General features: G+C 55.8%; 1 pseudogene; it reads left to right on the forward strand.

Moving 5' to 3' along the window:
* The window catches only part of LOC127919127 (E3 ubiquitin-protein ligase TRAF7-like), a 60,286-nt pseudogene that overhangs the window by 12,620 nt on the left and 34,765 nt on the right, over positions 1-12,901 (forward strand).

Here is a 12,901-nt window from a genome sequence, read left to right on the forward strand (position 1 = left end):
GCATTGAGTCAGTCACGTTGTCCCCTCTTCCTCCCAGAACAGCATTGAGTCAGTCACGTTGTCCCCTCTTCCTCCCAGAACAGCATTGAGTCAGTCACGTTTGTCCCTCTTCCTCCCAGAACAGCATTGAGTCAGTCACGTTGTCCCTCTTCCTCCCAGAACAGCATTGAGTCAGTCACGTTGTCCCCTCTTCCTCCCAGAACAGCATTGAGTCAGTCACGTTGTCCCCTCTTCCTCCCAGAGCAGCATTGAGTCAGTCACGTTGTCCCCTCTTCCTCCCAGAACAGCATTGAGTCAGCCACGTTGTCCCCTCTTCCTCCCAGAGCAGCATTGAGTCAGTCACGTTGTCCCCTCTTCCTCCCAGAACAGCATTGAGTCAGTCACGTTGTCCCCTCTTCCTCCCAGAGCAGCATTGAGTCAGTCACGTTGTCCCCTCTTCCTCCCAGAACAGCATTGAGTCAGTCACGTTGTCCCCTCTTCCTCCCAGAGCAGCGTTGAGTCAGTCACATTGTCCCCTCTTCCTCCCAGAACAGCGTTGAGTCAGTCACGTTGTCCCCTCTTCCTCCCAGAGCAGCATTGAGTCAGTCACATTGTCCCCTCTTCCTCCCAGAACAGCATTGAGTCAGTCACGTTGTCCCCTCTTCCTCCCAGAGCAGCATTGAGTCAGTCACGTTGTCTCCTCTTCCTCCCAGAACAGCATTGAGTCAGTCACGTTGTCCCCTCTTCCTCCCAGAACAGCATTGAGTCAGTCACGTTGTCCCCTCTTCCTCCCAGAACAGCATTGAGTCAGTCACGTTGTCCCCTCTTCCTCCCAGAGCAGCATTGAGTCAGTCACGTTGTCCCCTCTTCCTCCCAGAACAGCATTGAGTCAGTCACGTTGTCCCCTCTTCCTCCCAGAGCAGCATTGAGTCAGTCACGTTGTCCCCTCTTCCTCCCAGAACAGCATTGAGTCAGTCACGTTGTCCCCTCTTCCTCCCAGAACAGCATTGAGTCAGTCACGTTGTCCCCTCTTCCTCCCAGAACAGCATTGAGTCAGTCACGTTGTCCCCTCTTCCTCCCAGAACAGCATTGAGTCAGCCACGTTGTCCCCTCTTCCTCCCAGAACAGCATTGAGTCAGCCACGTTGTCCCCTCTTCCTCCCAGAACAGCATTGAGTCAGTCACGTTGTCCCCTCTTCCTCCCAGAACAGCATTGAGTCAGTCACGTTGTCCCCTCTTCCTCCCAGAACAGCATTGAGTCAGTCACGTTGTCCCCTCTTCCTCCCAGAACAGCATTGAGTCAGTCACGTTGTCCCCTCTTCCTCCCAGAACAGCATTGAGTCAGTCACGTTGTCCCCTCTTCCTCCCAGAACAGCATTGAGTCAGTCACGTTGTCCCCTCTTCCTCCCAGAACAGCATTGAGTCAGTCACGTTGTCCCCTCTTCCCTCCCAGACCCAGCATTGAGTCAGTCACATTCCTCCCCCTTCTCTCCCAGAACAGCTGACCCCTCTCCCCCTGTCTCCCCTCTTCCCCTGTCTGACCCCTCTCCAGAACCTGTCTGACCCCTGTCCCTCTCCTCCTCCCTGTCTGACCCCTCTCTCTCCCCTGTCTGACCCCTCTTCTCCCCCTGTCTGACCCTCTCTCTCCCCCTGTCTGACCCCCATTGACCCCCTGTCTGACCCCTGTCTGACCCTCTCTCTGACCCCTGTCTGACCCCTCTCTCCCCCCTGTCTGACCCCTCTCTCCCCCTGTCTGACCCTCTCTCTCCCCTGTCTGACCCCTTCTCTCCCCCTGTCTCCTCAGAACCCTGTCTGACCCCTCTCCCCCTGTCTGACCCTCTCTCCTGTCTGACCCCTGTCTGACCCTCTCTCTCCCCCCCTGTCTGACCCCCTCTCCCCTGTCTGACCCCTCTTCCTCCCAGAGCCATTGAGTGTCTGACCCCTCTCTCTTCCCCTGTCTGACCCCTCTCTCTCCCCCTGTCTGACCCCTCTCTCCCCTGTCTGACCTGTCTCCCAGACAGCCTCTCTCCCCGTTTAACCCCTTCCCCCTGTCTGACCCCCTCTCTCCCTCCCCTGTCTGACCCCTCTCTCCCCCTGTCTGACCCCCTGTCTGACCCCCCTGTCTGACCCCTGTCTGACCCCCCTCTGAGGCCCATATTCCCACTGTCTGACCCCTGTCTGACCCCTGTCTGACCCCTCTCTCTCCCCTGTCTGACCCCCCTGTCTGACCCCCTGTCCCCCTGACCCCTGTCTGACCCCTCTCTCTGTCTCCCCTGTCTGACCCCTGTCTGACCCCTCTCTCCCCCTGTCTGACCCCCTCTCTCCCCCTGTCTGACCCCTCTCTCTCTCCCCTGTCTGACCCCCTGTCCCCTGTCTGACCCTCTCTCTCCCTGTCTGACCCCCTCTCTCCCCTGTCTGACTCTTCCTCCCCCTGTCACCTGACCCCTGTCTGACCCCTCCTCTCCCCCTCTCTGACCCCCTGTCTGACCCCTCTCTCTCCCCTGTCTGACCCCTCTCCACTTCCTCCCCTGTCTGACCCCCTCTGACCCCTGTCTGACCCTCTCTCCCCTGTCCTGACGTTTATCTCCCCTGTCTGACACCTGGACCTGTGTAAGTTTGAAGGGCTCCTGTCAGCAGACCCTCGTACAACCATGAGGTACAGGTGACCCTCCCTCTCTCCCTGATTGGTTCCTGACCCTCCCTCTCTCCTGATTGGTTCCATGTTGACCCTCCCTCTCTCCTCCCCTGATTGGTTCCATGTTGACCCTCCTCTCTCCCTGACCCTCTCCTGACCCTGTCTGACCCTCCCTCTCCCCTGATAGGTTCCATGTTGACCCTCCCTCTCCCCTGTCTGACCCTCTGTCTCTCCCCTGATTGGTTCCATGTTGACCCTCCCCCTCTCCCTGATTGGTTCCTGTTGACCCCCCTCTCCCTGAGGTTGACCCTCCCTCTCTCCCTGTTGACCCTCCCTCTCTCCCTGATTGGTTCCATGTTGACCCTCCCTCTCTCCCTGATAGGTTGACCCTCCCCTCTCCCTGATTGGTTCCATGTTGACCCCCCTCTCTCCCTGATTGGTTCCATGTTGACCCTCCCCTCTCCCTGATTGGTTCCATGTTGACCCTCCCTCTCCCTGATTGGTTCCATGTTGACCCTCCCTCTCTCCCTGATAGGTTCCATGTTGACCCTCCCCCTCTCCCTGATAGGTTCCATGAGATGCAGGTGACCCTGTCTCAGAAGGACCAGGACATTGCCTTCCTGTCATGACCCTCCCTCTCTCCCTAGGTTCCTGTTGACCCTCCCCTCTCCCTGATAGGTTGACCCCCCTCTCTCCCTGATTGGTTCCTCAGATGATTGGTTCCATGTTGACCCTCCCTCTCTCCCTGATTGGTTCCATGTTCCTCTCCCAGGTTCCTGAGATGCAGGTGACCCTGTCTTGAAGGGCCTTCCTGAGGTCCAGTTGACCCTCCCTCTCCTGATAGGTTCCATGTTGACCCTCCCCCTCTCCCAGGTTCCATGAGATGCAGGTGACCCTGTCTCAGAAGGACCAGGACATTGCATGAGGTCCAGTTGACCCTCCCCTCTCCCTGATAGGTTCCATGTTGACCCTCCCCTCTCCCTGATAGGTTCCATGTTGACCCTCCCGGTCCATGTTGACCCTCCCCTCTCCCTGATTGGTTCCATGTTGACCCTCCCCTCTCCCTGATAGGTTCCATGATGCCCTGACCCTGTCTCCCTGATTGTTCCAGGTTGACCCTCCCTCTCTCCCTGATTGGTTCCATGAGATGTTGACCCTCCCTCAGAAGGACCAGGACTGCCTTCCTGATTGGTCCATGTTGACCCTCCCCTCTCCCTGATTGGTTCCATGTTGACCCTCCCTTCTCCCTGATAGGTTCCATGAGGCAGGTGACCCTGTCTCAGAAGGACCAGGACATTGCCTTTGACGGTCCATGTTGACCCTCCCTCTCTCCCTGATTGGTTCCATGTTGACTCTCCCTCTCTCCCTGATTGGTTCCATGTTGACCCTCCCTCTCTCCCTGATTGGTTCCATGTTGACCCTCCATCTCTCCCTGATTGGTTCCATGTTGACCCTCCCCCTCTCCCTGATAGGTTTCATGTTGACCCTCCCCCTCTCCCTGATAGGTTCCATGAGATGCAGGTGACCCTGTCTCAGAAGGACCAGGACATTGCCTTCCTGCGGTCCATGTTGGGGAAACTGTCTGAGAAACTGGACCAGCTGGAGAAGAACCTGGAACTGAAGTTTGGTATGGGGGGGGGGGTTGACCTGGGGGGTGTGTGTTTCTGACCTGGGGGGGTGTATGTTTCTGACCTGGGGGGGTGTGTGTTTCTGACCTGGGGTGTGTTTCTGACCTGGGGGGGTGTGTGTTTCTGACCTGGGGGTGTGTGTTTCTGACCTGGGGGTGTGTGTTTCTGACCTGGGGGTGTGTGTTTCTGACCTGGGGGGTGTGTGTTTCTGACCTGGGGGTGTGTGTTTCTGACCTGGGGGTGTGTGTTTCTGACCTGGGGGGTATGTTTCTGACCTGGGGGTGTATGTTTCTGACCTGGGGGTGTATGTTTCTGACCTGGGGGTGTATGTTTCTGACCTGGGGGTGTGTTTCTGACCTGGGGGGTATGTTTCTGACCTGGGGGTATGTTTCTGACCTGGGGGTGTGTTTCTGACCTGGGGTGTATGTTTCTGACCTGGGGGGTGTATGTTTCTGACCTGGGGGTGTATGTTTCTGACCTGGGGGTGTATGTTTCTGACCTGGGGGGTGTATGTTTCTGACCTGGGGGTGTGTGTTTCTGACCTGGGGGTGTGTGTTTCTGACCTGGGGGTGTGTGTTTCTGACCTGGGGGGGGGTTTCTGACCTGGGGGGGGGTGTTTCTGACCTGGGGGTGTGTATGTTTCTGACCTGGGGGTGTATGTTTCTGACCTGGGGGTGTGTTTCTGACCTGGGGGTGTGTTTCTGACCTGGGGGGTGTGTTTCTGACCTGGGGGTGTATGTTTCTGACCTGGGGGTGTATGTTTCTGACCTGGGGTGTATGTTTCTGACCTGGGGGTGGTGTTTCTGACCTGGGGTGTATGTTTCTGACCTGGGGGGTGTGTTTCTGACCTGGGGGTATGTTTCTGACCTGGGGGGGTGTGTGTTTCTGACCTGGGGGTTTCTGTGTTTCTGACCTGGGGGGTGTATGTTTCTGACCTGGGGGTGTATGTTTCTGACCTGGGGGTGTGTTTCTGACCTGGGGGTGTGTTTCTGACCTGGGGGTGTATGTTTCTGACCTGGGGGTGTGTTTCTGACCTGGGGGGTGTGTTTCTGACCTGGGGGGTGTGTGTTTCTGACCTGGGGGTGTGTGTTTCTGACCTGGGGGTGTATGTTTCTGACCTGAGGGGTGTGTGTTTCTGACCTGGGGGGTGTATGTTTCTGACCTGGGGGTGTGTGTTTCTGACCTGGGGGTGTGTTTCTGACCTGGGGGTGTATGTTTCTGACCTGGGGGTGTATGTTTCTGACCTGGGGGTGTGTTTCTGACCTGGGGGTGTATGTTTCTGACCTGGGGGGTGTGTTTCTGACCTGGGGGGTGTATGTTTCTGACCTGGGGGTGTGTGTTTCTGACCTGGGGGGTGTGTGTTTCTGACCTGGGGGTGTGTGTTTCTGACCTGGGGGGTGTGTTTCTGACCTGGGGGTGTGTGTTTCTGACCTGGGGGTGTGTGTTTCTGACCTGGGGGGTGTGTGTTTCTGACCTGGGGGTGTGTGTTTCTGACCTGGGGGTGTGTGTTTCTGACCTGGGGGGTGTGTTTCTGACCTGGGGGTGTGTTTCTGACCTGGGGGTGTGTTTCTGACCTGGGGGGTGTGTGTTCCAGACCTGGGGGTGTGTGTTCCAGACCTGGGGGTGTGTGTTTCTGACCTGGGGGTGTGTGTTTCTGACCTGGGGGTGTGTGTTTCTGACCTGGGGGTGTGTGTTTCTGACCTGGGGGGTGTGTGTTTCTGACCTGGGGGGGTGTGTTTCTGACCTGGGGGGGGTGTGTTTCTGACCTCGGGGGGGGTGTGTTTCTGACCTGGGGGGTGTGTGTTTCTGACCTGGGGGGTGTGTTTCTGACCTGGGGGGGTGTGTTTCTGACCTGGGGGGTGTATGTTTCTGACCTGGGGGTGTATGTTTCTGACCTGGGGGGTCTATGTTTCTGACCTGGGGGTGTGTTTCTGACCTGGGGGGTCTATGTTTCTGACCTGGGGGTCTATGTTTCTGACCTGGGGGTGTGTTTCTGACCTGGGGGTGTATGTTTCTGACCTGGGGGGGTGTATGTTTCTGACCTGGGGGTGTATGTTTCTGACCTGGGGGTGTATGTTTCTGACCTGGGGGGTGTATGTTTCTGACCTGGGGGGTGTGTGTTTCTGACCTGGGGGGGTGTGTGTTTCTGACCTGGGGGGTGTGTGTTTCTGACCTGGGGGGTGTTTCTGACCTGGGGGGGGGGGTGTTTCTGACCTGGGGTGTGTATGTTTCTGACCTGGGGGTGTATGTTTCTGACCTGGGGGTGTGTTTCTGACCTGGGGGTGTGTGTTTCTGACCTGGGGGTGTATGTTTCTGACCTGGGGGTGTATGTTTCTGACCTGGGGGTGTATGTTTCTGACCTGGGGGTGTATGTTTCTGACCTGGGGGTGTATGTTTCTGACCTGGGGGTGTGTGTTTCTGACCTGGGGGGTATGTTTCTGACCTGGGGGGGTGTGTTTCTGACCTGGGGGGGTGTTTCTGACCTGGGGGGTGTTTCTGACCTGGGGGGTGTATGTTTCTGACCTGGGGTGTATGTTTCTGACCTGGGGGTGTGTTTCTGACCTGGGGGGTGTGTTTCTGACCTGGGGGTGTATGTTTCTGACCTGGGGGTGTGTTTCTGACCTGGGGGGTGTGTTTCTGACCTGGGGGTGTGTGTTTCTGACCTGGGGGTGTGTTTCTGACCTGGGGGGTGTATGTTTCTGACCTGGGGTGTGTGTTTCTGACCTGGGGGGTGTATGTTTCTGACCTGGGGGTGTGTGTTTCTGACCTGGGGGTGTGTTTCTGACCTGGGGGTGTATGTTTCTGACCTGGGGGGGGTGTATGTTTCTGACCTGGGGGTGTGTTTCTGACCTGGGGGTGTATGTTTCTGACCTGGGGGTGTGTTTCTGACCTGGGGGGTGTGTGTTTCTGACCTGGGGGTGTGTGTTTCTGACCTGGGGGTGTGTGTTTCTGACCTGGGGGTGTGTGTTTCTGACCTGGGGGGTGTGTTTCTGACCTGGGGGTGTGTGTTTCTGACCTGGGGGGTGTGTGTTTCTGACCTGGGGGGGTGTGTTTCTGACCTGGGGGGGTGTGTGTTTCTGACCTGGGGGGGTGTGTGTTTCTGACCTGGGGGTGTGTGTTTCTGACCTGGGGGGTGTGTTTCTGACCGGGGGGTGTGTTTCTGACCTGGGGGTGTGTTTCTGACCTGGGGGGTGTGTTTCTGACCTGGGGGTGTGTGTTCCAGACCTGGGGGTGTGTGTTCCAGACCTGGGGTGTGTGTTTCTGACCTGGGGGTGTGTGTTTCTGACCTGGGGTGTGTGTTTCTGACCTGGGGGTGTGTGTTTCTGACCTGGGGGGTGTGTGTTTCTGACCTGGGGGGTGTGTTTCTGACCTGGGGGTGTGTGTTTCTGACCTGGGGGGTGTGTTTCTGACCTGGGGGGCGGTGTGTTTCTGACCTGGGGGGGTGTGTTTCTGACCTGGGGGGGTGTGTTTCTGACCTGGGGGGGGTGTGTTTCTGACCTGGGGGTGTGTTTCTGACCTGGGGGTGTGTTTCTGACCTGGGGGGGTGTGTTTCTGACCTGGGGGGTGTGTTTCTGACCTGGGGGTGTGTTTCTGACCTGGGGGTGTGTTTCTGACCTGGGGGTATGTTTCTGACCTGGGGGGTGTGTGTTTCTGACCTGGGGGTGTGTTTCTGACCTGGGGGTGTGTTTCTGACCTGGGGGGTGTGTGTTTCTGACCTGGGGGTGTGTGTTTCTGACCTGGGGGTGTGTTTCTGACCTGGGGGTGTGTTTCTGACCTGGGGGTGTGTGTTTCTGACCTGGGGGTGTGTTTCTGTGTTTCTGACCTGGGGTGTGTGTTTCTGACCTGGGGGTGTGTTTCTGACCTGGGGGTGTGTTTCTGACCTGGGGGGTGTATTCCAGATGTCCTGGATGAGAACCAGAGTAAGCTGAGTGAAGACCTGATGGAGTTTAGGAGAGATGCCTCCATGCTCAACGTGAGTTTCTGATCTCTATATTATACTAGGATGACCGTCACTCACAGTACATTTATCATTTACTCTGTCTCTCTCTCTCTCTCTCTCTCTCTCTCTCTCTCTCTCTCTCTGTCTCTCTCTCTCTCTCTCTGTCTCTCTCTCTCTCTGTCTCTCTCTCTCTCTCTCTCTGTCTCTGTCTCTCTCTCTCTCCTCTCTCTCTCTCTCTCTCTCTCTCTCTCTCTCTCTCTCTCTCTCTGTCTCTCTCTCTCTCTCTCTCTCTCTCTCTCTGTCTCTCTCTCTCTCTCTGTCTCTCTCTCTCTCTCTCTCTGTCTCTCTCTCTCTCTCTCTGTCTCTCTCTCTCTCTGTCTTCTCTCTCTGTCTCTGTCTCTCTCTCTCTCTTCTCTCTCTCTCTCTCTCTCTCTCTCTCTCTCTCTCTCTCTCTCTCTCTCTCTCTCTCTCTGTCCGTGCCTCTCAGGATGAGTTGTCCCACATCAACGCCAGACTCAACATGGGCATCCTGGGCTGTGAGTTTCTCCTCCGTTTTCCTCTCCTCTCCTCTCCTCTCCTCTCTCTCCTCTCCTCTCCTCTCCTCTCCCTCTCCTCTCCTCTCCTCTCTCTCCTCTCCTTTCTCTCCTCCTCTCCTCTCCTCTCCTCTCCTCTCCTCTCCTCTCCTCTCCTCTCCTCTCTCCTCTCCTCTCCTCTCCTCTCCTCTCCTCTCCTCTCCTCTCCCCTCTCCTCTCCTCTCCTCTCCTCTCCTCTCCTCTCCTCTCCTTCACTTGTCCGTTGTGAAACGGAGATGTTAAGGTGTGAAGAGATGTTAGACTAACCCTCCCTGTGTGTGTCCCTCCTCCTTTCCCCTCTGTGCAGAGATGTTAAGTTGTGAAGAGATGTTAGACTAACCTGTTTGTGTCCCTCCTCCAGCCTACGACCCCAGCAGATCTTTAAATGTAAAGGGACGTTCGTAGGTCACCAGGGGCCAGTCTGGTGTCTGTGTGTCTACTCTACAGGGGACCTGCTCTTCTCTGGGTCCTCGGACAAGACCATCAAGGTACACACACACACACACACACACACACACACACACACACACACACACACACACACACACACACACACACACACACACTGGTTGTCAGGAGAGCTCCCTCTCATTCTACCCACACTGCCTCTCTGGTTGTCAGGAGAGATCCCTCTCATTCTACCCACACTGCCTCTCTGGTTGTCAGGAGAGATCCCTCTCATTCTACCCACACTGCCTCTCTGGTTGTCAGGAGAGATCCCTCTCATTCTACCCACACTGCCTCTCTGGTTGTCAGGAGAGATCCCTCTCATTCTACCCACACTGCCTCTCTGGTTGTCAGGAGAGATCCTCTCATTCTACCCACACTGCCTCTCTGGTTGTCAGGAGAGATCCCTCTCATTCTACCCACACTGCCTCTCTGGTTGTCAGGAGAGATCCCTCTCATTCTACCTGCCTCTGGTTGTCAGGAGAGATCCCTCTCATTCTACCCACACTGCCTCTCTGGTTGTCAGGAGAGCTCCCTCTCATTCTACCCACACTGCCTCTCTGGTTGTCAGGAGAGATCCCTCTCTCATTCTACCCACACTGCCTCTGGTTGTCAGGAGAGATCCCTCTCATTCTACCCACACTGCCTCTCTGGTTGTCAGAGAGATCCCTCTCATTCTACCCACACTGCCTCTCTGGTTGTCAGGAGAGATCCCTCTCATTCTACCCACACTGCCTCTCTGGTTGTCAGGAGAGATCCCTCTCATTCTACCCACACTGCCTCTCTGGTTGTCAGGAGAGCTCCCTCTCATTCTACCCACACTGCCTCTCTGGTTGTCGGAGAGATCCTCTCATTCTACCCACACTGCCTCTCTGGTTGTCAGGAGAGATCCCTCTCATTCTACCCACACTGCCTCTCTGGTTGTCAGGAGAGAGCTCCTCTCATTCTACCCACACTGCCTCTCTGGTTGTCAGGAGAGATCCCTCTCATTCTACCCACACTGCCTCTCTGGTTGTCAGGAGAGATCCTTCTCATTCTACCTCTCTGGTTGTCAGGAGAGATCCCTCTCATTCTACCCACACTGCCTCTCTGGTTGTCAGGAGAGATCCCTCTCATTCTACCCACACTGCCTCTCTGGTTGTCAGGAGAGATCCCTCTCATTCTACCCACACTGCCTCTCTGGTTGTCAGGAGAGATCCCTCTCATTCTACCCACACTGCCTCTCTGGTTGTCAGAGAGCTCCCTCTCATTCTACCCACACTGCCTCTCTGGTTGTCAGGAGAGATCCCTCTCATTCTACCCACACTGCCTCTCTGGTTGTCAGGAGAGATCCCTCTCATTCTACCCACACTGTCTCTCTGGATCCCTCTCATTCTACCCACACTGCCTCTCTGTCAGGAGAGATCCCTCTCATTCTACCCACACTGCCTCTCTGGTTGTCAGGAGAGCTCCCTCTCATTCTACCCACACTGCCTCTGGTTGTCAGGAGAGCTCCCTCTCATTCTACCCACACTGCCTCTCTGGTTGTCAGGAGAGCTCCCTCTCATTCTACCCACACTGCCTCTCTGGTTGTCAGGAGAGATCCCTCTCATTCTACCCACACTGCCTCTCTGGTTGTCAGGAGAGATCCCTCTCATTCTACCCACACTGCCTCTCTGGTTGTCAGGAGAGATCCCTCTCATTCTACCCACACTGCCTCTCTGGTTGTCAGGAGAGCTCCCTCATTCTCTGCCTCTCTGGTTGTCAGGAGAGATCCCTCTCATTCTACCCACACTGCCTCTCTGGTTGTCAGGAGAGATCCCTCTCATTCTACCCACACTGCCTCTCTGGTTGTCAGGAGAGCTCCCTCATTCTACCCACACTGCCTCTCTGGTTGTCAGGAGAGCTCCCTCTCATTCTACCCACACTGCCTCTCTGGTTGTCAGGAGAGCTCCCTCTCTCATTCTACCCACACTGCCTCTCTGGTTGTCAGGAGAGATCCTCTCATTCTACCCACACTGCCTCTCTGGTTGTCAGGAGAGATCCCTCTCATTCTACCCACACTGCCTCTCTGGTTGTCAGGAGAGATCCCTCTCATTCTACCCACACTGCCTCTGGTTGTCAGGAGAGATCCCTCTCATTCTACCCACACTGCCCTCTGGTTGTCAGGAGAGATTCTACCCACCTGCCTCTGGTTGTCATTCTACCCACACTGCCTCTGGTTGTCAGGAGAGATCCCTCTCATTCTACCCACACTGCCTCTCTGGTTGTCAGGAGAGATCCCTCTCATTCTACCCACACTGCCTCTGGTTGTCAGGAGAGCTCCCTCTCATTCTACCCACACTGCCTCTCTGGTTGTCAGGAGAGATCCCTCTCATTCTACCCACACTGCCTCTCTGGTTGTCAGGAGAGCTCCCCTCTCATTCTACCCACACTGCCTCTCTGGTTGTCAGGAGAGATCCCTCTCATTCTACCCACACTGCCTCTCTGGTTGTCAGAGATCCCTCTCATTCTACCCACACTGCCTCTCTGGTTGTCAGGAGAGATCCCTCTCATTCTACCCACACTGCCTCTCTGGTTGTCAGAGAGATCCCTCTCATTCTACCCACACTGCCTCTCTGGTTGTCAGGAGAGATCCCTCTCATTCTACCCACACTGCCTCTCTGGTTGTCAGGAGAGATCCCTCTCATTCTACCCACACTGCCTCTCTGGTTGTCAGGAGAGCTCCCTCTCATTCTACCCACACTGCCTCTGGTTGTCAGGAGAGATCCCTCTCATTCTACCCACACTGCCTCTGGTTGTCAGGAGAGATCCCTCTCATTCTACCCACACTGCCTCTGGTTGTCAGGAGAGATCCCTCTCATTCTACCCACACTGCCTCTGGTTGTCAGGAGAGATCCCTCTCATTCTACCCACACTGCCTCTGGTTGTCAGGAGAGATCCCTCTCATTCTACCCACACTGCCTCTCTGGTTGTCAGGAGAGCTCCCTCTCATTCTACCCACACTGCCTCTGGTTGTCAGGAGAGCTCCCTCTCATTCTACCCACACTGCCTCTCTGGTTGTCAGGAGAGCTCCTCTCATTCTACCCACACTGCCTCTCTGGTTGTCAGGAGAGATCCTCTCATTCTACCCACACTGCCTCTCTGGTTGTCAGGAGAGATCCCTCTCATTCTACCCACACTGTCTCTCTGGTTGTCAGGAGAGATCCCTCATTCTACCCACACTGCCTCTCTGGTTGTCAGGAGAGATCCCTCTCATTCTACCCACACTGCCTCTCTGGTTGTCAGGAGAGATCCCTCTCATTCTACCCACACTGCCTCTCTGGTTGTCAGGAGAGATCCCTCTCATTCTACCCACACTGCCTCTCTGGTTGTCAGGAGAGATCCCTCTCATTCTACCCACACTGCCTCTCTGGTTGTCAGGAGAGATCCCTCTCATTCTACCCACACTGTCTCTCTGGTTGTCAGGAGAGCTCCCTCTCATTCTACCCACACTGCCTCTCTGGTTGTCAGGAGAGCTCCCTCTCATTCTACCCACACTGCCTCTGGTTGTCAGGAGAGATCCCTCTCATTCTACCCACACTGCCTCTGGTTGTCAGGAGAGATCCCTCTCATTCTACCCACACTGCCTCTGGTTGTCAGGAGAGATCCCTCTCATTCTACCCACACTGCCTCTGGTTGTCAGGAGAGATCCCTCTCATTCTACCCACACTGCCTCTGGT

Source organism: Oncorhynchus keta, unplaced genomic scaffold (assembly GCF_023373465.1).
Source record: "Oncorhynchus keta strain PuntledgeMale-10-30-2019 unplaced genomic scaffold, Oket_V2 Un_contig_15838_pilon_pilon, whole genome shotgun sequence".
In the NCBI taxonomy this organism is placed as follows: domain Eukaryota; kingdom Metazoa; phylum Chordata; class Actinopteri; order Salmoniformes; family Salmonidae; genus Oncorhynchus; species Oncorhynchus keta.